The sequence below is a fragment of the Arvicola amphibius genome, chromosome 1 (genome assembly GCF_903992535.2).
Source record: "Arvicola amphibius chromosome 1, mArvAmp1.2, whole genome shotgun sequence".
Lineage (NCBI taxonomy): Eukaryota > Metazoa > Chordata > Mammalia > Rodentia > Cricetidae > Arvicola > Arvicola amphibius.
In genome coordinates, this window is record NC_052047.1 from 121389300 (window position 1) to 121417167 (window position 27868).

Here is a 27868-nt window from a genome sequence, read left to right on the forward strand (position 1 = left end):
GCAGGCAGGGGCTGCCAGGGGTGGATAGGAGGCTCAGGCTCCCTCCCTGCTCCAGCTTAACATCTGTTCCCCTCGGCTGACGCCTGCTGCAGGGCTGATGTATTAGAATTCAATAAGCCTCGCTTGTCCGTTCCTAGAAAGGAAAGGCAGGCATGGGGCAAAGCAGGCCCCTCATCATCGATGAAGGGGGATGCTGCTCACAGACATCACTGTATTCACCAGCGAGGAGAAGCAGGTTCCAGCTCTCACCCAGAAAGTTTAACCTCTGAACTTCTGGTGGCAACAAGACCTTCAAACTCCAGGAACAGGCTGAGGAGGGCATCACAGTCTTTGTATCCAGGAGCTGAAGGGGAAAGTCTTTTGCGAATCTAAGTCAGCACACTCTCAAGTCCCAAACTTCCGTGTTCACTCCAGGGCTGGTGACAACATCCAAGACGTCGAGTGAATGGGGACAGAAATTGCGCAATACACAATGGAGTTTTATTCCGCCTGAAAGAGGAATGAAATTACGTCATTTGTAGGAAAAGGAATGGAACTGGAGTGAACTGTGTTAAGCAGAATAAGCCAGACTCTGACTACAAATACTCCACAGTTCTCTCGTATGTGGAACACGGGTGTAGTAAATCCATACATATATGTTTACATATGACAGAGCGGTAGAAGGGAGGCTGTGCGGGTGAAGGAAGGGGCCTAAATGGAAGAGAGAAGGCAGAACAAGAGGAGATGCAGGGAAGAAAAGCCAAAGGTTTCATGTGTCTTCTCATGTACATGCCGTATGTAATGACAGGAAACACAAAAGGGGACTATTGGGGGTTTTAATACCCGGCATTCATCTTTGCAAGGCCACTCCCCCTGGGAGTTGCCTTGGTCCAGACTCCACTTCCCGGAAAGCCCACCAAGCGCTGACCCCTCCCCAGGGTCAGGACCACTCCCACAGGCTATTTAGGCTGACTCCCACCCACCAAACAAACAAACAAACAAACAAACCACGTGGTCTTCCGGTTTTGTGTGGTTCCCCCCTCCCCTCTCTCTTTCCCTTGCCATGCTCCTGGCCACCCTTGAGCATTGCCGTGAACGTGGGCATCTTTTATTCGGTTTAATTTGGTCTGATTGGAATTATTTGCGTCGGCAGAGAGGCCTGTTTTAAGATTATTCCTAGGGCTGGGCGGTGGTGGCGCACGCCTTTAATCCCAGCACTCGGGAGGCAGAGGCAGGCGGATCTCTGTGAGTTCGAGACCAGCCTGGTCTACAAGAGCTAGCTCCAGGACAGGCTCTAGAAACTACAGGGAAACCCTGTCTCGAAAAAACAAAAAAAAAAAAAAAAAAAATGCCCTAATGATAACAAAACTTTTTTTTTTTTTTTAGTATGTTCACTAGAATATTTAACAAAGGAGGTGATGAATTTGGACTGGCAAAACAACGCTCCAACTTATATACTCTCCTGATCAGCAATATCCTCAGTGGCAGTAGCCTCTGATGAAGAGATTACGTTGCATGGAACTTCTGAAAGAGCCAGAGTGTATGGTCCAGCCCGAAGTGCCTTTCTGAAGAGGTAGCCACCTCTGTCAGGGCAACACTGACTGGTGCTCAGAGATGAAGGGTGTCTTTTGAATCTCAAGGGGGATTTCTAAGAGCTCTGTGGTGGCTGACTGACAACAGAGAACGAGAATAAATTACAAATGAAATTACGCAATGGTAGCCACTCGTTATGCAATTTGATGCTATCCCATGATCCTCCAGCAAATTTCGAGGGATCTTCAAAACATGCAATAGGGTCAATGGGACTTGAAGTCACCCAGACACTGGTGAAGAGGTGATTGTGGGTATTTCATGGTGACACCCATATAACAGGAACAGTTGCACTCCTGGACCAAGCATGGTAGCTGGGAAAATATGACGCTCTGGTTGTCTGGGGCCCATGTCTCATTCTCTCTGGTTAGAGAAGAGGGTAAAATCCCTCCGGGCACATAGAGAGATGGGATTTTGGAAGAAGCCTTCTTCCTGGAGTCAAGTTTTGTGATTTATGTTCTGCCTTCTCTCTTACTTCTTCTCTCACTTCTTATTATGCCTAGACCCACAGAGTCCCCCCAAACCAACAAGGAGATGGAATCTGGTATGTAAAAGCAAAGAGTCCTTATTTTTATTCAATTTCACACTTGGATTCTCCATATGTCCAGTTTATTGGTGCAACTTGAGAGCCCTGAGCACAGTTGGGGTGTGGTTTTATGATAGCAGAGGTTGGCGTAAGGGGTTTCTAAGGCTTAGCATCCCTGATTGGCTGACATTTGTCTAGGAGTGCTCTGGTGAGAGAGGATGGGTGTGTGCTGGGCTAAGGGACATCGAGTAGTCCTAGCTACAATAGTTGGAACATAAGGAATTTCCTTTGGTCTGTTCCTGGGTGGTACCTGGGTGGTCTCAGTTTGTGGTCTTTCTTGGTGCCAGATATTGCCTTAGTGTAAACTACTGAGATTCAGGTCTACTTTTGGGATGGTCACTATAGAGCCTGTCTTAGCAGGTGTGTACCATGCTGCCCTGGGTTCTACACTTCTGGTAATAGTAAACTCAGTCATCGATACGTGGACACCAGTATGTGTCGGGTCTTCTGTTCTGTAGTTTACAGTATGTATCTCATGAATTTTCACTGAAAGGCCACAATGGACTTAATGTCTCCATTTACATATATGGGAACTGAGGTGCTGAACACAATAGGACACCACCTGTAAGACGTTAGGTCCAGGTTTGTCTGGCTCCTTGAATGATTTTATAGCTACCAGTGAGCGTTCCCTGGATCCTCTCCCTTCTGCTCAAGAGATATATCTACAAAATGTCCCCAAGAAAGATGAGCTTGTCAGGTTGGCTGCCTTCATCCTATCCAGGACATTCCCGAGCCAAGGCCTCCCATAGAACCCCTTAGATGGATGTGAAATCTGCTAGGAACTGATACTCATCTCTATACAGACCCTTGTAACCACAGGACAGCTCATGGAGGTCAAGGCCCAGTGACTTCATTGTCAGGGATGACTGGGGACCATTTTCTTAGGATGCTTGACACAGGCCAAGGAATTCCTCAAACTGACCAAACAAATCCAAGAACTTGACCATTTGATGCTTTCAGCTCACAGGATCTTAAAGCTGTGTTGTGGTCCCAGTTTGAAGATGAAAAGACTAAGACCCAGTGAAGGGGATGTACTAGCCAAGGTCACACAGGGGACTTGCGGTAAGAGGTCTTTGGACACTGACCTTATATAACTCTTTGGGTGATAAAGCCTGGTACTTGCCCACATGTGGGGGAGGGAGGTAGACAGGCTGTTCCTGCATACTTGAATAAAAGAGTATAGTTAACTTTTAAACTTTTTTTCTTTCCTTACTCTGCCCACCTTCCCCGAGCTTTAGAGAAAAAGCTCTTTAAAAAAAAAGTCTTATTCTGATGTTTTATTAATGGAGACTGCTGGTGTTTCAACCATTTTAATTAGGCCCGAGTTTTACTGTATTCAGACCCCAGAGAGCATCAAGGGAAAGGAGCCACTGAGCAAACCTGAGGATCAAATGAAAAGATTAATTAAATATCAACACGTAGGCAGCTTGTGGCTGGGGGACCTGCAGCCTCCCGCCACACGTGGATACAGAGCCAGGAGGATCAAGGCACCATATGGAGGTGAATGGCTTGATCTGTAGGGGACGTTTCAGTTTGACACCAACCACTAACTCTTTCTTCATTCACAGACTCAGGGGCAGAACCTTTACTTGGGACACAGCTTCCCCACTTCTCCTTCCAGATACTTCAAGTCCTGGCAATGCTCTCCAGTTGGTACATTGGTGTTTGTGTCCCGTCTGGCATGTGCTCTATATTAGTTTGACACTGAGTGCTTTCTGGAAGACAGCCAATTTCATCACCAAAGTAACCCTATAAGAAAGAGATTATTATACCCCTATTTTAGAGGAAAAGAAGGTGAGGAAGATGGAGGAAGTAATTTGCCTAAAGTCTCCCAGCTGCTGAGTGGTAGAGTTGAAGTCCATCCCAGGATTCCATTCAGCCCATGGCTCTGATCTCTTTACCTTGGTATAGCCCCTGCCATGTCCTCACAGAGCCCCAGGGTCCAGGTTCGTGTCCTCAAGTTTTATCATCCAGTGGAACCCCACTTTGCTAGGTTAGCAGCTCCTATTTGCTCTGGAACACTAAAGCTCTGCAGTCCTTCCTGCTGGTCTATGAGCCAGTCACTGGTGCTGTGGTTCGGACCCATGCTCTCTCTGTGATCATGCGCAAGTTGCTTCATCTCCCCATGCTCTCTTTCCTCCTTCCTGGATTTGTTTCTTTCCTTTATCAGCAGTAGAGACAGAACCCAAGGCCTCAGATATGCTAGGTCATTGCTGTACCACTGAACCGTACTGCCTGCCCCTATTTATTTATAAAATCGGGGTGGCAAGGCTGTAGAGGTGGCTCAGCTGTGAAGAGAACTGACGGTTCTTTCAGAGGACCCCGGTTCAGCCCTTAGCACCCAGGTCAGGTGACTCACAGCCTTCCACAACCCCAGCTTCAATTCATTGCTAATTATCATCACCCCACAGTGCTAGAGAACATTGGCACTTATCCTTCCAGCCAGCTGCCTACCCTGTACCTACTCCCCATCCCCCACCTCCCATCTTTTCAGAACTAGTTCACAAATGTTAGCTTGATACCCAATGGAACCTCCACACATGGGGCCACCCAGGCCAACTGCTTTTCTGAAGGGGTGTTCTGCTTTTCATTTTGACAGAATATTATTGCCTACAAAGTTCATACTCAAGAATCAGGCAATTTAATCATACCACAAAAAATTGTGGGCTAGGGAGGAGCTGAGTTTCGTGTCCCAGAAACCATGAAAAGACAGGGTCAGACACATCTGAAACCTGAGTGCTCCCACGGTGAGATGGAAGGAAGAGAGAAGAGAATCCCCAGAAGATTGTAGGCCAGCATCCGTATCATACACTATTGTAGACAGCAAGACACTCTGTCTCACATAAAAGTCAAAGCAGGAACTCAGGGTTGTCCTCTGACCTTCACACATGGGCCAATGGGCACGCACACGCACACACAGACACTCATGGGGGAAGAGAGAGAGAGAGAGAGAGAGAGAGAGAGAGAGAGAGAGAGAGAGAGAGAGAGAGAGAGAGAGAGAGAAAGAGGCTCTCAGCTACAAGTTGGACTCTCCTGCTGCTCTGGCATCCACTCGCTTGTCCCCTGTCTCTGCAGAGTTAAGACCATTTAAATCACAGACACAAACAGAAGCTTGCTAATACAAAGAGAAGCTTATATGGAATGAGACAGCAGAGCTTGTCAGTCTGCTTGGTCCCAGATCTTCAGCTGACAGCCATGCAGTTTCGTGCCTATGACCTACTTTTCTCTGCCTCAAACTATACACACATAGATATAAAATAAGGGTTATAGAAGTCTCTTCCATGTAGACAACTTGTAAGGATTAAATGTGATACTGTGTATAAGGAACCAAGACTACTATGTGGCTATATTTTTGTGTAGCCATTTGTTGTTAGCTTTGGGACCAGATGGTTAGTCCTGTGGCTTACAATGCAATCTATTTGAGCATATGAACCATTATTGTCTTGCCTCCTGGAGAACCCCCAGAATCTAGTAAGAAGTGAGGCATTCAGGAGATGCCTGATAAATGCACAATGGACAGTGGAATGGGAGTTTATGGACATGTGGAGCTGGGCTAGCCTCCATTGCTGTGATAAGTATCTGGGAAGGCCACAGTAAAGGAGGAAGCTGTACAGTGACCATAAGTGCTGAGATCTCAGTTCAGTCATTTGGCTCCATGTTTCCCGGGCCTGTCATGAGGAAGAGACATGGTGGGAGTGGCTCACCTCACAGCAGTCAGGAAGGAAAGAAAAATCAGGGACTAAGACAAGGTGTATTCAAGAACACATCCCTGACTATCTACTGCTCCCCAACAGGTACTATTTCCTAATTTTCATCACCTCCTAATCATACCCCCCAGTGATAAACCCATCAATGGGTTCGTTAAATGATCCATTCATTAGATCCCTCATGATCCAATCACTTCCCAAAACCCAGTTCTGAACGCAACACTAAGGACCAGGCCCGCAATACATAAGTGCATGTCTCCCTAATGGGAGATAATTCAGATCTAACCCATAACAGGAACTCAGTTGCATGTCATGGCTACTTGAAAAGCTTTGTTACCATCATCAGCCACCAGAGAAACACAAATAAAATCACATCGAGAATTTGCCTCACCCCAACCGTCAAAAGAACAAACCCCAGCAAGGATGGGGAAAAGGGTTCCTTAAACACTGCTTGTGCTGATGTAAGCTATTCCAGCCATATGCAAATCAGTGTAGAGTTAAATAGATCCATCATATGACCTGGCTATCCCACTCCTGAGAATTTTCCCAAAGGACCCTTGTGCTGGATAGTTTTATGACAACTTGACACAAGCTAAAGTCATCTGAGAGGAGGGACCCTCAGCTGAGAAAATGCCTCCATAAGATTGGAGCTGTATGCAAGCCTGTAGGACATTTTCTTAATTAGTGAAGATGAAGGAGAGCCTGGTTCATTGTGGATGGTGCCATCCCTGGGCTTGTGGGCCTGGGTTCTATAAGAAAGCAGGCTGAGCAAGCCAGTAAGCGGTACTCCTCCAAGGTCTTTGCATCCGCTCCTGGCTCCAGGTTGCTGTCCTATGTAAATCCCTTCCCTCACTGCATTTGAAGATTAACAATTATACAAAACTTTGAGTTAAGTAAACCCTCTCCTCCCCAAGTTGCTCTTGGTCGTCGTGTCTATCACAGCAATAGTAACCCTAACTAAGACAACTCCTGGTTCTATGTAAACTCATGTTTACTGTAGCACTATTCAGAATAGCTCAGTGATGAAACCAACAGAGGGGTGGATAAAGAAAATGGTGTATGCACGCAATGGAATTATTTTTCAGCTACAAAGAACAAAGTTATGTCATTTTTCAGGGAAATGGATGCAACTGAAGATAATCACAGTAGTGAATTAAGCCATTTTCCACAAGGAGATTTGCACATCTTCTCTCCCCTGTGTGTCCTGAATTTTATATAGACACATAAAGTCATCAACAGGTAGAGGCTGTGAAAGTAGAACTGAAACCATCTGGAAGTCCAAAGGGGACTAGTGGGAGGGAAGAGGGAGGAAGGAAAAAGAGCAGAGGGGACCAGGGTGTGAGGGATATGCCCAATGTACATTATATACATGCATGAATATGCTCTTATGTAACTCCATATGATTGAATTAAAGACAAAAGAACAACTGAAAGCTGAGTGTTGTGACTTATGACAGTCGGAGCAAAAACCCAGACCCATCCCTAATAAAATTATGATCACCTGAGTACACAGGGCTTAACCCAACACTCGCTATTTGTACAGCATCTGCTTATACGGGGCACCTCTGAAAACCTTAGGCAAATCAAGTCCTTTCATGTATGACTCAACCTCGTAAGACAAAATCCACCAGACCCCACACAAAACCAGCACAGAAAACTCGCTGTTTTCTTTTAACAGAGCAAAATGTCAGCAAGTGCAAATGAACCCCGTGATAATTGAGTCCATCTGGGGGATGCTGGGCAGGGTCAGGTGAGGGCAGCTGTGGAATGCTGATGAAACATCTGTATCCTCAGTCTCACCTGCTTGTTAATCACCAGGATGTTGGCTGCCTGCACCTCCCTGGCCTTCTGCTTCACACCTCTGTTTCCTAACCCTTCACAGCTAGCTCTGGGCTCTCTTAACAGGACAGCTATTTTCCAGCTTGCTACCTTCCCCGGGGAGAGCATCAGGAGGAAGGAAGCAAGGGCTCCTGAATGAGCTTGGTCCTCCAGAGCAGACGCTCCCCTCTTCATCCTGGAGGTAGTGTTCAAAGATAGTTTAATTGGATGCAGGGCAGGGTGGTGGAGGAGGCAGGTGTCAAGGAGCTGTGGCCTGAATCAAATTCCAGGTTAATTAAAAAGTGTCCAAGTGGACTGAATATTTTATGTTCTGAGAACCACAGTCAAGATCTTTTTTGGAACAGAAATCAAATATGAAGGTGCAGTGGGGCTGGATTAGAAAGGAAGGAGGGAGGGAAGAAAAGAGAGAAAGCAAAGTGGAAAGAATGGGGAGGAGAGAGGAAGAGAAGGATGGAAGGAAAAAGGAAGAGGAAGGGGGAGGAAGGGGAAAGAAAGAAGGAAAAGAGGAGGGAAAGGTAGGAGGGAGAGGGAAGGGGAAGAAGAAGGGAGAAGAGGGAGACTGAAGGAAGAAAGGAGGGATAGAGGGACAAAAAGGGAAGGAGAGAGAGAGGAGGAGGCAGGGAAGGAGTAAGGGGAAGGAAGAGGAAAGGGAGAGAAGCAGGCAGTGGTGGAGGGAGCAGAGGAGAAAGGAAAGGGAGGGGAAGAATGAGAATGAATGTGTGAGTTCCTCGAAGCCCTTCAGTTTGCCATCTTCCTTCTCAGATGTTCCCAGAAGACCGCGTATTTCCGTGGCTGTATTCAGCTGATCCTTTCTGTTATCCCACGAGGCTAGCTCTCTCCCCTATACCCGAGAGCCTGGAACTTGGGGCACACGATCCTTTCTCTTTCCTCTCCACTTCCTGAGTCCCAGAAATAAGCTTTAGTGTCCAAATATCACTGCACTGTGAACAGGGAGCCCTGAATAAAAGGTCATGTGCCCTTCCCAGCTGCAGGGTCACAGAAGCCTGGGAGATGGTTCTGCCCAAAGACATGCTTCCTCTTACATTGCTTTGTCATGTAATTAGCTTGGCAAAAGCAAAACAACTGTATGCTAACTAGGCTTCTTGCTACAGACCTACGGTCTCATCTTCTTGGGAGGCTGAAGCAGGACGTATGTTCAACGCCTGCCTAGACTACATGAGTGAGTTCAAGGTTAACCTGGAAACCCTGAGTGTAAAACAGCAGAGGCCTGGAATGGGGGTCGGCAATAGAACATTTGCCTGGTGGTGTTATAATGGTGCAGGTTCAATCCCCAGCACAGCAAAACCAAAACAAGCAAGCAAAGAACTTGTGGACAGCTAATGTAGAGAACCTTGGGAGTCTGAGAAATCAGCTTCTGGGGTCTCTCCCCAGCCTTGGCAACACTGCTTTAACCTCTGTGCCCATTCAGGGCGCAAGGCTCTCTGCACCTCTTCTGTACCAATCTGTCCTGTGTACTTGTCTTGCTATTTGCCCTCTGCCCATGCCTTTCCATTTCTTCTTTCTCCATCTTCCCGTCTTTCTGCCTTCCTACTTAGCTCTCTCATCTTTCTCTCCTCTCTGCTCAGTTGTTTCTTTTTTGCATCTTCTCTTGCTGTTCCTGCTCTGGTACTGTCTGCTCTGTGTGGACTTCAATTGTCTTCCCTACTTTCTCTGCCCTTAGCCTACCTCTGACTTCCTTCTCCCCATCTTATTTCTTCCTTTTCTTGTTCTTAGACACTATGGATGTTTTGCGGATACTGTCACTCAAAGCAAGCAAACATCCATCTCCAGATCCTGTATTAAAGATGCTCTTTGAGCCAAGGTATCCCTGGGAGACAGGTCCAAGTGGTTTATGTCTGCAATTAATAAAATGTGTTTTCCAGTCAGCCTCAGTCTTCAGGTAGCCTTGAGTGGGGTCGTCTCAGGAAGCAATCAATGGTCAGTGTAACTGGGTCTCAAAATAAAAGGGAGTCAGGATGGCAGAGTGTCAGGGATGGGTAGCTAATCAGGGTGTTACAAGGGGTGGCATGGGCTTTTGTCTAGCCTTGGGGGTGACCCTTAGCTGATCTCGGGGTCCGTCTGAGCTCAGTTATCACCCTCAGGGTGGTGGTCTCCTCCCTCCGCTCCAGTTCCATTGTCAGATCATTAGTGTGGTTAAGGTGCCATCCAGACCTCCCTCTTCTGCATTGGTGACTTCTCAAATAAAACACCATGTAGAGGGAGCCTCCTGACTCTAATTATTTTGCTAACTCCTTGTTATGCCTATCAATTTCCCTCCTCTGCATCATTCATATTCCATAGGTCTGGCTGGCAGGTAGGGTGCCTGGGGAAATCACAGGGCCTTGCACAGGTCCGACTTCTGTAGAGAGACTAGCTTATTTTGCTTGATAATCTCTTATTTATGGGTTTGTTCCTTTCTCAATATTAATGAGACTTCCTGTCTCTATCTTGCTGTGACAGCTTTATCAACATCTCCATGGCTGCCTTTCCTTCCCACAAGAGCTGTGTTCAAATAGAATTGACATAAATTACAGGAAAAACCCACTGGCTGGGAATGTCTGGGAATGTGCCGCTAATGAGGCTGAAGCCACTTCTTGTGGTGGGCAGAGTCTTGCTGGATGCTCTGAGGCCTGCACCAATCTATGATGTCCACTGCAGACAAGCTGGGATTCTCTGGTTCAGATTCTCTACGCAGTAGCAGACTCTGTAAGAGGCAATTTGGAGTCTCAGTCCTGCATTTGTGCCTGCAATGTTTTCATTTATATCTGGCCTTGTGTTTCTAGTGGAACTGTTTCCTAAAAAATACACCCCTCTGTCCTTGCCCGGTCAGAACTGTAACATCTGTCACACAGTCCACTTTCCTTTGTGATAATGTGCTGTGGAAGATGGGAATTTTGAGTATGTACAGTATGTGACATAAGACTGAGTCAGGAGCCCGGTGGAGGTGTCACACGCCTTTAATCCCAGCACTTGGGAGGCAGATCTCTGTGAGTTCGACACCAGCCTGGTCTACAGAGCTAGTCCCAGGACAGCTAGGAGTGTTACACAGAGAAACCCTGTATCAAAAAAAACCAAACCAAAACAAAAACAAAAAACAAAATTTCGAGTCAGTGGAATGGAGGATTATGAAGGTTTGTTATGTGAGGACTTAGGGAAAGCTTGCTGAGTTTGAGGCTGAAACATCACTGAAATAAGTTCAAAGAGAGACAACACATGGCTCTTCATTTGGGTGTGAGCACAATGCGTGACTCTTGATTTGGGCACACGATCACAATGTGTGACTCTTCAGAGTTTGGGTGTGAACACAATGAGTGACTCCAGAGTTTGGGTGTGACCACAACGTGTGACTCTTCAGAGTTTGGGTGTGAACACAATGTGTGACTCTTCAGAGTTTGGGTGTGAACACAATGTGTGACTCTTCAGAGTTTAGGTGTGTGAACACAATGTGTGACTCTTCAGAGTTTAGGTGTGTGAACATAATGTGTGACTCTTCAGAGTTTGGGTGTGAACACAATGTGTGACTCTTCAGAGTTTAGGTGTGTGAACATAATATGTGTCTCTTCAGAGTTTGGGTGTGAATACAATGAGTGACTGACTCTTGAGAGTTTGTGTGTGAATACAGTGAATGACTGATTCTTCAGAGTTTGGGTACATGTGTTAAGAATTGAAATGTCTATACTCTGCTCCTTAACCACTAAAATCTCAGTTGTGGAAGAAAAAAAAGAAAGATAAGATAAGAAGAATAAGGCAGGTTTCACTAACCTTGGTAGAGGCGATCTCTTGGGGAGCAGCCTTTGGGCCCTAAACATTGTTTTTTTTTGTTTATTTATTTATTTATTTTAAATTAAAAATTTACACCTCCTCCCCTCCTCCCATTTCCCTCTCCCTCCCTCATCCCCCTCCCTCTCCTTCTCCAGTTCAAAGAGAAGTCAAGTTTCCCTGCCCTGTGGGAAGTCCAAGGTCCTCCCCCCTCCATCGAGGTCTGGGAAGGTGCGCATCCAAACAGACTAGGCTCCCACAAAGCCAGTACATACAGTAGGATCAAAAGCCAGTACATACATTAGGATCAAAACCCAGTGCCATTGTCCTTGGCTTCTCAGTCAGCCCTCCTTGTCAGCCACGTTCAGAGAGTCCGGTTTGATCACATGCTTTATCAGTCCCAGTTTAGCTAGCCTTGGTGAGGTCCCAGTAGATCAGCCCCACCATCTCAGTGGGTGGGCCCACCACTCGCGGTCCTGACTTCCTTGCTCATGTTCTCCCTCCTTCTGCTCTTCATTTGGACCTTGGGAGCTCAGTCCAGTGCTCCAATATGGGTTTCTGTCTCTAGCTTCATCCATCGCCAGATGAAGATTACAGTCATCATTGAAGGGCATCTCAGGGTCTTTTCTCCTGACGATATCTTGAATGGCCCTAAACATTGTAAGGGGGCAGAGGAAAGTCACAACAAACATTTGAGGCTCACACACTATCAGCATCTGCACTATGGCCAGGAGGGAAGGCTTTGGCATTTTCCTGAGGCTAGCTTGTTGAAGGCTTTGCTGATTCCCATGGACCTAAGCATCAGGGTCCTTGTCATGGCCATCTCATGTCACTAACACACATCCACCAGGTCTTCACGTTCATTCATGGCTTCCTCCAATCCCTACAATATATGGGTACAGATTATGAAATTATAGAGCATTGACCACACTTGCAAACACTTTCTTGCTAGTATTCCACTCTCCTTTGATAGTGACATGGATTTATTTTTCACTAATCTCAGAAATGGATGGAACTCAGAAGTTCACTTATATTTAGCAACATCTTTACTTAAACTTTTCTACAATAATTTACTTTGTTTCCCAGTTGAAGGTTAGAAATTCAAGTCTGAAGAGGTTATGAACTTTACACTGGTCAGGTCTCTGGGTGAGGAACAGGTCGGGGCTTCTGTGAATGGCTACATAAGCCATTCCTACACAAGTTTGTGGACTGTTCACTTGGGCTAGCAAACTAACCCTTGAACCACATCTAACCCATGAACTGCTCTTGTTCTTGGATTTTTAGTGGGACAAAACATTGGGAATGGAGTGACGGATCTACCAAAAAAATATCACTTACTGGACATGTGTGTGAGCTAGAGTTCAGAGGCCCTGAAGCCAAGTAAAAGTTGGGTAGGCATGATGCTTGCCTACAGCCCCAGCACTCAGAAGACAGCTACGGGTGGTTTCTAGGACAAGCTGGGTGACTAGACTAGCCAGAATTGACAAGCTTTGGAGCCAAGAAACAAGATGGAGAATGATCATGGAAGACACTCAATGATGACTTTGGGTCTCTGTAGGTACACACACGTATGTTCAAACATTCATACACACAGGCAAATACCGCACACCACATATACATACACACATATTGGAAAAAAGAGACTGAATCAGCCACACAACTGAAAATTTTTCTCTTTACAGACCTCCAATGTGGAGGAGAATTTAAACTCCCTTGAGGCACTCAGCTTAGAAGTCGTAGACACAAAATCTGAACATCCATCTAGGTGCTCCTTTTCCCTCCCACTACCATGGTAGCTTCGAGAACTTACAAGAAGGAATAGTTCCTCCACAAATACATATGCATGGATCCCAAGGTTAGGGATAATGATGACTGGTCCAGTATTGTTTCTTCCAGGAAAACTTAGCAATAATGTAACAATTCATTTCCAAGGAACTTAGCTACCTAAAGGCAGGTGTAGTCATGCAAACACCAATTACAAAGGCGCAGAAATGAATGAGAAAGCCCTAAGTGAAAAAGCTGTCCTAGAAAGCCACACAGGACTCCATCTGTGGATGCTCTACTTCCCCCGCATTTTGTTTTTCTAAAATGCTGCATGATTCACTGCTATTTTATGTGCCAATAAGAAAAGCAGCAGCCACAGTACAATCTCTTTGATTGTTAGATGCAACCTTAGTTCACAGTATAATTTGAAAACAATAAAAATTGAATCCTAGAATTGGTTCTGGGGAGATAACTCAGTGGGTGGGGATCCTTGCCACTAGGTCTGGGGACTGTAGTTGATCCTTGGAGCATGCATGGTGAAGGGAAAGTATCAGTAGTGTCTTCTGCAAGTTGTTCTCTGGCCTCCACATGTATGCTGTGGCACACACACACACACACACACACACACACACACCTGTGCATGAACACACATAGATAACACAAATGAATAAATAAATGTAAGAAAAATTTAAATAGTAAAAACAAAGTGAACCCTGGAATAAGCCATAGTCTGCATATGTGTGTGTGCGTGCAAATGTATGCACACAGACACACACACACACACACACACACACACACATATATATATATATATATATATATATATATCAGAGTTGGTTTGTATATCATCTAAGAGTTTATCTATTTGGAAAAACACACAAAAGAAAATCTGGATGAGTGTGGAGATTTGGAGCAGAAGACAAGTGGCGTTGGGTTTGGCAAGGTGAAGGAAATTTTACGTCTTAAGTGTTATGCTCCTGCGTTGTTTAAAGGTTTTACAATGAAGATGTATAGCCTACATAACTCTAGTTAGGTTTTTTTTTGTTTGTTTTTTTGTTTTGTTTTGTTTTGTTTTGTTTTTCGAGACAGGGTTTCCCTGTAGTTTCTAGAGCCTGTCCTGGAACTAGCTCTTGTAGACCAGGCTGGCCTCGAACTCAGAGATCCGCCTGCCTCTGCCTCCCGAGTGCTGGGATTAAAGGCGTGCGCCACCACCGCCCGGTTCTAGTTAGTTTTTTTATAAAATAAAATCCCTTAATCAGATGCCCACTTAATCAGAAAGACCTACAAAGCGATTGACTCCTAGTCACAAAGCTAGAGGCTGAACTGCCTCTCTCTCTCTCTCTCTCTCTCTCTCTCTCTCTCTCTGTCTCTCTCTCTGTCTCTCCTTCATCACTATGAGGTAATTTAATGAAGAAATGAAAAATATTTGGCACATCTCTTACATTAAAGGTGTACTATAAATGGAAATGTTACTGCTACTCAAAGATTCTATTCAAAGATCAATATTTGATCAGTTTTTTATCTTCCTTACAGACAATTCCTCCTTCAGCTAAAGGCAGGTGAGGTCTATGGCTGCTGTGGTTTGGATCCTGAGTGTCCTCCGAAGACCCCTCTGCTGGAGTGACGCTTTGGGGAGGTCCTGGAGGCCTTGTGTAGGGGTGTGTGAAACCGGTCTGTACACAGTGGTCTTGCTTTGTCATGTGTTCCCACCATTATGGACTGCCTCACCTCGGGCCCAAGTCAGTGGAGCCAGCTCATCATAGTCTGGAAGTTCTAACACTGTGAGCCAAAGTAAAACTTTTTACTTTATAAATTGACTATCCCCAATGTTTTCTTATGCATTAAAAAAAGCTGTTTAATTCAAGTACACTACATGAGGGGGTGTTAATTCTAAGATTCCCTGAAAAACAAGGTTTTTCCACTCACCTTTGCCGCACCCAGAAAATGGCCATAAGTGACCTCTTAGTTGTAGCCACAGGAAATTCTTCATTATTGTCATTACAATAGGAAATAATCTTTATACATCTGGACATTCTTTTCTTTGAATGTCCCATACTGTTGAAGAGAATGAGGACATGATTGTTTAGAATAGAATAAGAACTCACCAGCAAAGAGAACTGGCTATATCCCCCACACCACACAGAGAACAGACGTTTGCACAAGCTGCATTGCTATGTTGCTATGATGTTATGTGTATCAGAAGAAATAAGTCTTCGTGGCTGTTATGCGTGGCAGAGAAATGGTCACTTTGAGCTCAGAGACAAACCAATCCAAATTCTGGCTCCACCTCTGTCACAGCAAGCAACACCAGGGGATTCAAGATGGCAGCAGTTAGAAAACCACTTTTTCTGTTTATATTTGGACAAAGGAGATATTTATATTAAAAGAACTAGGTTACAGATTTCAAAATTATGGGAAACATAAGGGATAACTCAGTCCACTGCCAGGAGCAAGACTCTTACCCTATAATTCCCGCATATAGCTCAGCCTTTGCTTGATACTTCCTGCACTTCATAAAAGTCTCTGGAACCAAAGAATGAACATGAGGTGTAATAATCACAGTGGCATCAATAAGTCTTCGACACCCGAGGAAAAGGATATTGAGTGCAATCTTCACTTACAGGAAACAGTAGACATCTTTGATCGCTTTATCATTTAGAAAGATTAAAATGTTATGCAGTGCGTGCATGGTGTGAACACGTTCATGTAAACCTATACGAATGTGTGCTGCTATGTGCACAGAGGCCAGAGGTTGACATCAATGTCATCCTCGGTTGCTCTGTACTTTACATATGGTTTTTGATATAGGGTCTCTCACTGCACCTGAAGCTCACTGATTTGCGAGGCTGGATGGCCACTGAACTCCAGCTATCCTCTTGTGTCTGTCGTCCTCACAGAGCTGCGACGACAGGTAAGCACCGCTATGTTCAATTTGTAACTGGGGATACACTTGGGGCACAACAATTTACCCAGGATTCCTTTCACCAGCTCTCTCTTCACTTGATAATGGAACTCGATTTCCTTAAGGAATGCCATTCATGAGAGGATGGAGCACCTCCTATCCTAAGGAGAAATCGGGTTTTCATCAAGGAGTTTCTTTCCTCTTATTAGAGAGAGAAAGGGAATTCAGCTCTGGCTAAGGGTATGAGAAAATGTTTTCAGATGTCCGAGGAACTTCTAGGAGATGTGTTTTTAGGGCAGTGATTCTCAGTCTTCCTGAGACTGTGACCCTTTAATACAGTTCCTCATGTTGTGGTGACCCCCAACCATAATTTTATTTTTGTTGCTCCATTGTAACTATAATTTTGCTATTATTTACTAATGTAAATATCTGTGTTTTCCAATGGTCTTAGGTGACCTCTATTCCAGGGAATGCATCCTTTGCCAGTTATGGCCCAAGTCTGGGGAATTTCTAGGAGATGCATGATGCATTCTTTACCCACTGGGGAGCATCTAGGGAATGTGTTCTTTACCCTAGAGAGAAAAGACTACGCTTTCTTCCTCTTGTTCAGAATATGAATACTATACTTAAAGTTCTGATGCTTGGAATTATTATAGCTCTGAGAGGATAAATGTAAATCCTGAAGGGATGAGTGTGAAGAAAAAAAACCTAGCATGTTGATGATAGAAGTCTGAAGAGTTAGTTTAGAAAGCCAAGGACATGTCCATCTAAACCCTGACCTTGCCTTCATGCCTCTGATCATGCTGTTCTCTTTGGTTTGGTTTGGAGAAGCAGATCTGGCAGGGAAGCAAAAAGTTGTTGCAGTACTAGAGGAAGGGGAGGGAAGAGATGGGGAAGAGAGAGATCAAGAGGGAGAGGAATAGGGGGAGGGGAGGGAGAAAGGGAGCAGGAGAGAGTGAGAAAGAACAAAAGGGGGAGAGAGAAGGAAGGAGAGACCCAGGGGAAGCAGAGGGAAAAAGGGAGGAGGAGCAAGTTGAAAGAAAGGGAGAAAAAAAGGGAGGGAGAGAAGAGAAGGAAAAGGGGAGAAAGAATATGATTAGAAAGTATTATCAGGTTGGCTTCTGCTAGCTGTGGCTGTCTTCAAACTGCATTTTTTGTCCAGTGCTGGATTTTTCACATAGGAGGACCAGTTCAGGCTCTGTAGCTGAACTGCAAGAAAATGTTGGGAGATGAGCAATAGTGTGTAGTGCAAGTGTGGGGAGGAACTGGCTCGCAGTTAGATCATGCCTAACTCGGATGGAATCCAAACAATGCTGAGTCAGGTGATAAGTCCCTTCTTGGCCTCCAGTGTTTTTAGGGGTGGTGGTGGTGGTGGTGTGTGTGTATGTGTAAGGCAGTCAGAGGACAACCTTGGGTGTCATTCCTCAGGTGACATCCATCTTATTTTATTTTGGGGCCCATGTCTTTCAGTGGCCTGAAACTGGTCAAGTAGGCCAGGCTGGCCAGCAAATCTCAAAGATCTGCTTCTTTCCACTCCTCCAGAGCTAGGATCACAAGCACACACCACTGGGCATGGCTTATTTTATTTTATTATATTATTTTTTTTACAATGGATTATGGGTTATAACTCCTATGCCTAAACTGCCAAGAAAAGCACTTTACAAAACAGCCTTCATGATGTGTTCCTCGGGGAATGCTAATTCCAGTCTGTTACAGAGTCCCCTTTAAGGCAGTAGCAGGAGTTGGTGAGCGGAGATGCCTATACTGTCTCAGCTGCTTGTGAGTCCGTGATTCATACCCATCGCTTTCATTCTTTGCTATCATGGTAGTTTACCTCTTCCCAGCCCATTCTGCATGGACCTTGCCTTTCATCTCCGAGACACTTGAACCTTCCTTGTCTTCATTGGGCCATGTTGTCTGAAACTGACAGATCCCTGTGATGGCAGAACATGGATGCACTCCAAAATTCTCCTGTTGAGTTTTTCCTTTTCCTAGTTTCTCACACACTCAGAAGTGAGCCCCATCAGCATTTCTCGGCTGTTGGCCAAATGGTACAGAGACTCCAAGATCAGAGGTGAAGCACATGGTGAGTAATAGGTAGTAAATACCCCATTATTAAAGCCATTGTGCGTTGAATTTCCTTTTACTGGCAATTCAAAGCATCCTTAATAGCATATGAAAGGAACTGACAGCTAATGTTGACATCTGAGGTTGACCTAGCAGCAGATACTAAAATTAGACAAAGATGGTAGGGACTTGAGATTCAGCAACAGGGACAGCATAGAAAAGAGAATAAAAGGGGCATCTGCAGTGTTTGCAGATATCACTCTTTCAGTATGACCAGAATCAAAACTTTAAGACGTGCTTTGTATGAGACTCTGTGGAACACTGACCATCCGCACAAGACAGGTTAGCGCCTTTGAGAAGCCATCATTAAAAGGGACTTTGTGTAATTAGATAATGGCTGCAGTTGTCTCGTCTTTGAAGATTTAAATAGCACGGCTCATATCTCCAACTGCAGCTCCTGCTATTGGATTAGACGTCCCTAAATCCTATGGCTTATGTCTGAATCTCCAGCTAGAATTTCCATTAGTGTGAGGAGCATTTATCTTCTGCTTTCTGGCCTGTGCTCTTCTCGCTTCTTGCATTTGTCCAGAACTGCAACAAAGCTGATTTCCTTGCCTCTCCAAAATGCCCCTCAAGTGAGAACGCTGCCTGAAAGCCAGGCTCCTCTTGCTGCTTTTGGTTGAATAGAGTGATACAAGCGGTTCAATTATAGCATGGCCAATGGTTTAAGATAAACTGCTAGATAGTCTTATTCTAAGGTTCAGCTCTTTTGTCAGACTCTTTGGGGTGTGGAGGAGAACACCTCATTGGCCAGCATTGCCCTCGATGTTCTGGTTCAGCAGCCCTGCTAATACCTCCTGCCTCTGAGACTTTCTCCACATCCTTTTTCCCTCCTGATTCCGAATTCCTCCTATGCCATTACTCAGAAACACTCAGTTTTCCCTGGGTGTCCCAAAGTGGCCAAAGTCTGGGAACTGTCCCTCCACAACCCAGATTGTTCTTCAAGACAGTTTTGCTGGGAAAGTGTTAGCCCCTCCATGAAGCTCATTCTTAGCTAGAGATTTTATCTCGGGGTGGGAAGGAATAGACATGGGAAGTTTCTCAGAGGGGAAAAATGGATCTGAGCCAAGCATGGAAAGCGAATTTACAGATAACCAGAGAGGTGGGGAGATAAAATTCCTCCTAAGCAAAGACACCGAGGCATGAAGTATTCGGCATCTGAACCTATACCACTCCTGTTCTGGAGTGTATTTCAACCTTCCTTAAATCCTGTGAGTCAGAGGAGGCAAGGGACCCTATGGGACTAATCAGAAAGGCCACCAGCTCAGAGGTCACCAACCATGAAGCAACCAGAGCTGGGATATAAAGGACAGTGCCTCCCAGCCCTGAGCAGCCATAAAATGAGATGAGATGAACACACTCTGAACTTCTGCTCAGGCTTCCTACCATAAGGATGTCCAATGTGCAGGCCTGGAAGCCAGGTCGCTGCATCCCAAATACCGACTCACTCCATCCTAGGCCAGTTACAGAACCTCTCGGCATCTGATCTTTCATCTGTAAAGTTGGGGTAATGGTAACGCCTAGGGTTGTTCTGAACATTCATTAAGTCATGTCTCTGTCATCTGCTTAGGCCCATGCCTATTACAAACCAAGTGCTCATTAACCATTAACCCCTAATATAAACCTTAGCCCAGCTGGTTAGCAATATTGTAAACCATAGAAATTAGCCGAGGCCCAAGCCAGTTTTCAGAGTGGGAAATGATCGGGTGTTCTCAGTGAAGCTAATGGCCATGGCTTGCCTTACTTATACCTCTATTATAGAGTTATGAGTAGAGAACACACACATTGTAGAGGGACTCAAGGCCACTTCGTGGAGCAGTTGTGCCTGCTGGGGAATGTTCCTACACTTTCCTGTGGTTGTTGCTGACTGACTGCTCACAAGAACTTTGAGGTACAGCAAGGCCTGCGCTCACCTCCATTGACTATCATGCATCTTGCCTGAGTTGTACCTTGCAGCTTAGATCTTTGTGTGTGTTTATGTGGTTGTGTGTGAGTGTGTAGTTGTGTGTGTGTGCGTAGTTGTGCAGGTACACATGCATAAGTATATGTAAACATGAGGAGGCTGGACTTTGACATCAGGTATCTTTCCTTTATTGCTCTCCACCTTCATTTTTTTTGAGACAGGGTCTCTCTTTCTGTGCCCAAAGCTCATCAATTCCGTTAGGCTGACTGGGTGTCTAGGGAGCTTCAGGGACCCACCTGTCTTCTCCACTATCCTCCTCCCAGTTTGGGGTTACAGGCACCTGTTTCTCTGCCCAGCTTTTTCATGGGTGCTGTCAATCCTAAATCAGGTCCTCATGCTTCCACGGTAGGCATCTTATGGACTGTGCCATCTGCCATCTTCCCAAATGGACTGGGATTTAAAAGAAAACAAACAACTCTCCAGATGATCGTAATTGTGACCAAAGTTGAGAACCACTGTTAGCAGCAGTAGCAGCAGCAGCAGCAGCCGCTGCACATAGGTCGCAGGATACAGTTCAATGGTAGAGTTTGCTTAAGATGCACAAGGCCCTGGGCTGTCTCTCTCCAGCACTGAAAAACAAACAAACAAACAAGCGAAAGAATGAATGCATAATAAATGAAACAGCAAAACCCACATCCAGGGCACACCACTACAAATTAAGCCAGAATCACTGGCCTGGGTACAGGCATCAACAGATTTTAAAAGCTCTCATGGAGATGGAAGGTACTCAAAGCCATGATGCTTGGAAGTCACTGATTTGAGTCTAATCACAGGGCTGTTTAGGACTTTCCCAGTGGAGCCAGGTTTCATTCCTGTTGGCTTTATAGCTTGCAGGAACAATGCAATCATGCCTACTAGTAAATACAAGACCTTCAGGGCTGGAGAGATGACTCAGTGGGCAAGATGCCCGTGGTGCAAGCTTGAGAACCTGAGTTCGGATTCCCAGCACCCATGCTAAATGTTGAAATGGCTGTTGTGCATGTCTGTAACCGCAGTGTTGAACAAGCTGGATCCCAGGAGTCCTGGGTAGCCAGTCAAGTAGAACTGGAATAAGCAGATGTCAAGGTTCAGCGAGAGACTCTGCCTCAAAAAATACAATGGAGAGTGATTGAAGAAGATGCCTGATGTTGAGCCCTGGCCTTTGAGTGTAAGTGCACATACAACCACACATGTACACACCTGTATAATAACACACACACATACACACACACGAACACACACAATGCTTTGTTGTTGAAGAATCTCCCCTCCCCCCAATATTCTTGCAACTTTGTCTTTGCAAGTCTGACATCTTCAGTGTCCTAAAACCATAGGATTATGGTGTGACTTTTGATAACATGAGCGTTCTGAAGATCAAGGGCCTTGTCTTGATAAGTACAAGCTTTTGTTTCCTGGAACTGACCATTCTGCTGGTAAGAACAGCCATGCAGTTACATTTGAAGAACCACTTTAACTCTTAGCTTGTATTCTGCCCTTTGGCCAGGTTAGAGAAGTGTCTATATGATGTGTGTGTGTGTGTGTGTGTGTGTGTGTGTGTGTGTGTGTGTACTTTCAAAGTCTTTTCTTTCCTGCTTTCCTTTGGCCTTTGTAGCAATGCCGGGGAGTCAATGCTGAAGAACTGTAGACTGCGTAAGGACAGGAAGTGAGAGTGTGCTGTTCCCTGGGCCCTGACACAGTAAACAACCACTGAGAAGATGTAGTAACACAAGATCCTAGTGGTATGGGCCTGGTCTTTCTCAGGACTCCCCTTTAACTTCAGTGATTATCCTTGAATTGGCCTATTACCTGGGGATTTTTGTCTGACATATTTCTTCACGTGCAAGATCATCTCTATGTCCTCTGCCTTCTGGGTTCAGACCAATCTTTCACGACTAAGAACAAATGCAACTAATTTATGAAATTAGAGTCAGTTTCCACTAATGAAAGATATATTAGCCAGCCTTCCATTACTATGGCAAACATCTTCGATCAGCACCTTTTATAAAAAGCGAAGGCGACACTTACTCATAGTGTTGGAAGCTTCCTGCTGCTTTTGGGGCCTGTGCTAAAACCTCACACCACGGTGGGAAGTGTGCGGCAGAACAACCCTCAGTGCATATCTGGAAAGGGAGAAAGGAGGAAGAGGAAGGATGGAAGAGGAAGGCACTGGGTCCCTAGGTGGCATGTCTCCTGTGACCTGGAGGCCTCCCACTGGGTCCCATCTCTTAAAGGGGCCATAAAACTTGAGATCAATCCTTTGACATGTGGGCCTTTGGGGCACATTTCAGGTCTAAAATAGAAATTATGGCAATGGTTTTCTCCTTTCAGATTCCTATGAGGAAAACAATGCTGACAGAGTCAGTCGCGGTGGGAGTCCTCAGGTCTCCCCTCCTCTCTGTGTGGCCCCGAGGGAGTCATTCGACCTCTGTAAGGTCTTTCCCAGGAACAAGTTAGGAGATGGACAACAAGATGACTCTGGGTCGAGGCAGCCGCCATCAAGTCTGATGGTCTGAGTTTGATCCCCAGGACCCACATAATGGAAGGAGGAACCAATTCCTGCAAACTGCCCTCTGATTCCTACATGCCCTTCTCTAAATAAATAGATGCAATAAAAATTTCAATTAAAACCCTGGGATAAACATACTTACATGGCTGTTGTGGAGAACTGTCAAAATATAGTTTTCTCTGGACTTTCATGGATGTGTTCCGGGTCCCAGGAAAATACTAAAACCCATAGATGTTCAAGTCCCTCATGCAGAACATCATACGGTTATGCCCCCCTTGTGAGCAGCTGAATTGTTTCTACTGATTTAATACCAAATGATTGTAAATGGTTATTTGTATTGTTTAGGGGATGACAGGAGGAAGGTCCATATGCATTTATTGCGGATGATTTAAACTCATGGGGGTCGGATTCTTAGATGTGGACACAGTGCACAGTTTCATTGCACCCTAGTTCAGGAAAAAGAGAAAGTCTAATAGTCTTTTCTATGACTTTAGTTCATGGGAGAGGCACCGTGCTGTGAAATAGCTCACACCCAAGGTCAGAGGGCTATTTGCTCGCCTGTTCCCACACGGCATTATTTACTGAGGCCCTACTATGCATCAAGAACTAAGCTGCTAAGGATGGGCTACAGCGGTGAGCGGGACACACAGAAGCCCCACTCCCATAGTTGTGACAGAAGGTGGCTCTAACACCAACACACGCTGCCATGTGCAGTGAGTGTGGCAGAGGGAAGTTGAGGTTGTGACAGATCAGAAGTTGCCCATTGGTCTTCCCTGGATTGGGACATTTACACCGAGGTGGGGAGCGTATGGAGCGTCAATACTCTGATGAGCAGAAGTCATGGTGCAATCTCTTTCTGGCCCCACCCTTGCAGGGCTCTCACTTTGGTGGCCCAACCCTCTTTCTCTTTGGATCCCTGTATTGCCTGCCCCAAGGACAGATCATCCCATTGGTGACTTAAGGATGAAATGACCTGCATAGGCTCATGAGTTTGAACACTTGGTCCCCAGGTGGTGGTGGTGCTGTGGGAAGGCTAAGCACACTTGTGGAGTACACCTCTGCTGCTCCTGCTCTCTGTCTACCCTTTTCTTGACTGCTGATGCCATGCAAGAAGCTTGCCTCATGCTTCTGGTACTGTGCTTTCCCCGCCATGGTGGACTCAATCCCTCTGGAACTACTCGCCCAAACAAACCCTTTCTCCCACAGGCTGCTTTCTGCATGGAATTTTATCCTAACAACACAAAAGAAGCTAATACATCCCCCTTCCCTTCTAATGAGTGCTGGGAGAGAACAGGCTTTCCTTGAGACTCAGGCTTACCCATTTCCAGCCCCCTCTTCCAGCTGCTGGCATTCCTCTCAGACACCTTCCACACCTGTCTTCTCTAGCCAGACCTCTTACGATTGTCTACAGTCTCTACAGGAGACTAAATAACACTGACTCTTAAAGCCACCACATTGGCCCTATGCAATCTCCCTTCCCCTCTCCCCGTCACAGTCAACCAAATCAACAATGGTCCCGTTGAAAGACGAGTCTTCTCAGAGGCGTTTGACGCGGGGGAAGCAATGGGATTGAAGGCTGCACATAGTTGTTGGGAGACCTAGTCTGGATTTTAGTTTAAGATCTGCAAAGCTTATATTAAAATTCCTGTTTCTGACTTTGGGAGGAAAAAAAGACCCGGAAGTACCACTCTTGCATCTCGACATGGCAACCTTAGCTTTCGGCTGGGCAGGTAGATGAGAACCTATGGAGGGAGCGTTAAACTACAGTCTACCACAGACCCCACGTCTTCCACTGCTGTCCTTCAAACACAGCCCACTTCAGTCACTTGTAATGCTTCCTTGTTTTCTGAAGGCACTTAAGAGAGCACTGAGTTTGAATTTCAATTTAAAGTAGCTCTGGCACATGGTAACAAGCTAAGTTAAAAGTACCCATTATTAAGAGCAATAATGGCAGCCATTATTCAATGAGTAGAGTCCCAAGGCTGGATAAAAAGCTACTTTTCCTGGATAGCACTGGGTAGAAGTAGCCACATCACAACCGAAATCCAAAGCATTTGTTTCCTTTCTTTCTTAATTGGCACTCCTGCATGAGGATGTTTCCCAGAAAATTACACAAATCTTTCCCCATCACAGAAATGGTGCATGTTGTTTGTAGCTAAGAGATTATTATTTACCACTACTGCGTAATTAGGCATAATTTCAATAATTGCGTTGAACACAGACTACTGAAAATATTCCCCAGGAAAACATGAATTCACAAAATCAGAATCCAAGTTAATGTTGATGTCTGCAGAGTCCTGAAGGGCATTTGCTATTCTAGCCAGGCTAGGGAGACAGGCACAGAGAGGACCAGTAGGGCCATGGACCAGCAAAGCCTTTGGGTCTTCCTGGTCATGCTGGCGAGTTTTCTTTGTCTCAAGTCTTTCCAATGTGACTCCATAGCAGTAGTAATGGGAAAATAACAGCTTAGCTGTCTGGAAATGATGTTTTATTGAGCTGGTAGGTGTCCTTCCCATCTAAGGAGACCCCTCTCCTTCTTCCCAGTTCCCCAGAACAGTGGCTCACACCAGTAATCTTAGTGCTCGGGGGATGGAGACAAGAGGATTAGGGTCATTCTCAACTATATTTGTGTAGTTCCGGGTCAGCTTGGGCTACAGGAGACCATGACTTCCAATACAGTCAGGATCCCCAGGCCCCTTGGGGAGCTGTCCTTGGTGCTGACATTGCGTGGGACTCAGGATGGCTGTAGACAGGTGCCTTTACAAGTTCTTCGCCTTGTTCCTCAGGGAACTAGATTTGACCTGCCATTCCACAGGTTTCTTGTTGGTTGCTGTCTTCCTGCCAGCCAGGAGTCTCTGCGCTGCATAATCTGCAGTAGTCAAACATTCACATCCTTGCTCTCTTAGAGGGAGAAAGACAGACAATCAAAACAAGAATAGAGAAAGAAGCAACCAAAGAGTGAGGGTGAAGGCACCTGGGAGAAGGCATGGCCACAGCACCCAACCTGTGGGCACTGGCATCAGGGCTCTGCTCCAAGCTCTTTCTCACTCATGGTCCTGACAGCAACCTACATGCTCTTTCCCTACCAACAAGTTCCAATTTTTCCCACTTTCTTTTAGAGACAAGGCCTTGCTCTGTAACCCCTCATGGCCTCAGTCTCATGATCCTTCCTGCTTCAGCCTCCCCCCCACCCCATGTGCTGGTATTGCATGCATGTGTTGCCATTGACCACATTATCTCCAGTTTGTATTGGATTCCAAGGCTAGAAACATGAATTTGACTCCCATTCATCATTGTTATGTGCCCTTGAGCAGTTTGTATAACATGTCTGAGCCTTTATTTTCTCATCTGTGAAGTGGGGACAGAATGCATCTCCCTTAGGAAATAATAAGGAATGGTAAGAAAATGAAACTTGGTGCCTAAAGTAGCTAGATAAAATCTTCTATGTATAAATTACTCACTTCATGACTATTTGTAAATGGAAAAATGATCTGGACATTACTGGAGTCTTCCTTTTCTAGGAAGCATCCTCATCACCCCTCCCCAATACTCGGACCTGCAATGCCTTTGCTTCTGAAGCCCAATCTGGATGTTGTTAATTTATTTTGTCTGCTAATGATCTGCTTCACCAAACCTACCTGAGATCTTTTATATCCTTGGCAAGTATTTCCACTCACCTAACACCCTGCTGAGTCTTTGCTAGGCACTGGATTGATTTATGTTTATTGATTGACAGCATGTGCCTGAATTACCTCCCTTTGTTCTGATGCCAAGTCATCTCCTGTAGACTCGGAGTTGGGGAGACTTGCATGTCATGGTGTTAGGATTGCATCGGAACATGCCCTCCCACTCCTGCATAGTCATGGTGACACTGCTATTTACGCGTGGAGGGCTGTAAAGACCTCGGCCCTCAAATTTACACAGATCCAATGCAGTGGATCACCCCCTCCTTTCTTGCATGAAGGAGAAATAAAGGATAATTGCAGGGCTTTTTTTCAGTTCCATTTGTGTGTGTGAGGAGCCCTACGCTGGTAGTAATTACAGAAGGAAGGAACTGAATAAGCAGCAAAAGAAGAATTAGTTGTACTGACCTAATTAAACTCCTGCAGAAAGAGTTTCCCTCTTACTTGGAAGGTGGTCTCAGATAACCTTGAAGCCATTGTGTGAGCCACTGCATTTCTCATTTCAAGGGGAGTGGAGCAGAAAGATCATTCTAAAAAAAGCAACCTTTCCAATGTCTTTCAGAAATTAAATGACCTTGATTTCTGAGCCAGTTCCTCTCAATGAAATTAAATTACATTGAACCTTATTAATTAACAAGGAGAAGCTAATCAAACTGGAGGGAAGTGCTTCCCCCAGATGTCCTCTGGCAACAGAACTTTGGGAAGCCTTCAGGGGCAGAGAGGGTGAGGGGTCTGAGTCTCCAGTCCAAGATGGCTGAAACTTTTTCACATTGTTTTACACCACACCACATGCAGGCATGCGTACACACACACACACACACACACACACACACACACACACACACACCACTAAAGAAAGCCATCCTTTCTTGCCAGATAGTATCTTAGCATCTATTCTTTATCTAATCATGTATCTGTTTCCAGCCAGCCTGTAACTGCCACCACCACAATCATTGTCAACCGTGAGTTTTTCCAAGGGCACTAAGCCCTTTGTACAAATGGCTAGGTCTTATTATTCTCCCCATCTTGCACATGAGAAAATCAAGGCTCTGAAGTGTGGAGCATTTGGTGCGGTCCATGCCTCATTAGCAAATGGAAGGGGTAGAGTTAGAATTTTCATGTATCCAGACTCAGGTTACTCCAGAGTGTGTTCTCAGCTAAGCTGAGTTCTGTGACTATCCACATCTTCACCCACTCATAATTCCAAGGGGATTTTAGTCCCTAAAAGGCTATGCCACATACATTTCTCAGGCAAGGTGTCAGTGGTCCTCCTAGGCATGTGGAGGTGTCTCTGTGGCCTTTATTGCTAGGTCTTGTTAACAGTGACACTTTCTATAATCTGCACTCATGACTATTGTATAAATGAGCAGATGTGTTAGAAACGCCTTCAGTAAGGTAAGAAGGAACAACATGACCATGGTTGCCATGGATATTAGTTGATCTATACCAGTGTTCTGAGTGTTTTGGAATCACATCTTCCTTGCT